We start from the raw sequence: 2,246 nt of genomic DNA, 5'->3' as shown, positions 1-2,246 counted from the left end.
GTCTGTCGGTTCAATTCAGTTTTGTCATCAGATCAATTAAGTTACCTATCTAGTTCAGTCAGTTGTTCAGTCCAGTCACAGTTCTTCAAACATCTTTTGACTTCGTTTACGTGTTCGTTACAGGAACCAAATCATTTCACTCAAGAATTTGAGAAGCCTGTTCAGTTGAGTCTCCCTGTTTTAACTTAGTTGCCTAGCGCCATGTTTAATTTAATTGAACTCAAATGCTCCCTGTTTAACTCAATTGAACTCATATGCTCCCTGTTCAACTCCCTTGAACTCAAATGCTCCCTGTTCAACTCCCTTGAACTCATATGCTCACTGTTCAACTCAATTGAACTCAAATGCTCCCTGTTCAACTCCCTTGAACTCATATGCTCACTGTTCGACTCAACTGAACTCAAATGCTCCCTGTTCAACTCAATTGAACTCAAATGCTCCCTGTTCGACTCAACTGAACTCAAATGCTCCCTGTTTAACTCCCTTGAGCTCATATGCTCCCTGGTCAACTTAGTTGTCCAACTTCATAACCAATTTAAAACCGGTTTCCCATTCAGTTCAGTCACCCGATCACTGACAATTCAGTCACTTCAACGGCGTCCCCATAATATCTTTTCTAGTCAGTCTCTAGTCAGGCAGAAGACATGGAGTTGCCATGGAAACAGCGAGGACGCCAGTCATAGAGACGTTTCTCGTGTGTCACCATTCTTCCAAGTCTTAAATGTCTGCTATGTCTTATGTGTACGAATATTCCCTGTTTACTCTTTCAATGTATGTATCTGTCAGCTTATCTACTTATCTGTCTATTATCTATCTATCTATCTGCCTATCTAAATATACATAAATGTCTATCTATATAACTACCTATCTATTTACCTATACATATATCTATCTACCTATCTCTTTATCTATCTATCTACCTATCTCTTTATCTATCTATCTACCTATCTCTTTATCTATCTAATTACCTATCTCTTTATCTATCTATCTATCTATTCTCGATCTATCTATCTATCAACTTTCCTATCTATCTGTCTACATACCTGACAACCTACCAACCTACATATCTATCTATAAACGAGTATTCCTGTAGCATTTGGTTATGAACTAAATTTCTGGATGGAGCTTATTCATTACTATATTACACTACTGTAAAAACAAATATTGCATATCAATCGTGCTTGTATTTTTGTGCAGAAGATATTGAGTGCATCTAAAATTCACGACAGGCCATGATGAACTACGTAGTCTGCAAATCGTGCCTAGACCAGAAACCAGTGTGTAGTATTAATTACCACACGACAGCAACAGAGGAAGGTAGATAGATAGAAAGAGGGAGAGATAGATAGATAGATAGATAGACTGATAGATAGATAGATAGATAGATAGATAGATAGATAGATAGATAGATAGATAGATAGATAGATACATAGATAGATAGATAGATAGAGAGAGAGAGAGAGAGAGAGAAAGAGAGATTGAAAAATATGCAGATAGATAGAAAGATACGAAAAAAGACTAATGGACAGACGAACACTTGTTAAGCTAGCTAAATTGACAAATTAAAATTCAGATAAATAAATAAAGAGAGAGAGCAGATAAAAGTGCAACCACATGGTGAAATATGCATCAACATACCATTCCACATCACAGCATCATACCAGCGTTATGAAGCGGAATGAGATCATGAAATGGAAAGATGATACGGCCATATCGCTGACATTATACGGGGGGGGGGGGGGGTGAGGCGGTATAAGGGATCAGGGAAGGCTGAGAGGATGAGGAGAGGGGGGGGGGGGGGTAGTGGCAATCAAGTGCGGGAGGGGGTAGAGGGGGAGGGAAGGAAGGAGCGGGAGGAGGAGGGAAGGGATAGTAGGGGAAGGAAGGAGGAAAAAAGGGGAGGGAGAGAAGGGGTGGTAAAAGAGGGAGGGAAGGGTTGGTAAGAGAGGATGGGAAGGGTCAGAAGAAGAGGGAGGGAATTAACAAAAAAAGGGGGCAAGGAACAGTGTGGGAGGGAGAGAAGTGAAAGAAAAAGAGAGAGGGAAGAAAGGCAGAAGGAGAGGGAGGGAAGGAGCAAAAGGAGGAGGGAAGGAGCAAAATAAAGGAGGGAAGGCTTAGTAACAGATAGAGGTAATAGCCGAAGGATAGGGAGAGGAAGGAACTGGACAAAATGGAAGGAAGCGACAAGTGAGGGAAGGAAGGGTCAGAAGGGAAGGGAGGGAAGGGTTAGTAGGAGAGGGAAGGAA

The sequence above is a fragment of the Penaeus vannamei genome, chromosome 31, assembly GCF_042767895.1.
Source record: "Penaeus vannamei isolate JL-2024 chromosome 31, ASM4276789v1, whole genome shotgun sequence".
NCBI classification, from domain to species: Eukaryota; Metazoa; Arthropoda; class Malacostraca; order Decapoda; family Penaeidae; genus Penaeus; species Penaeus vannamei.
The sequence above is the reverse complement of the archived record's forward strand: the minus strand, read 5'-3'. Positions refer to the sequence as shown.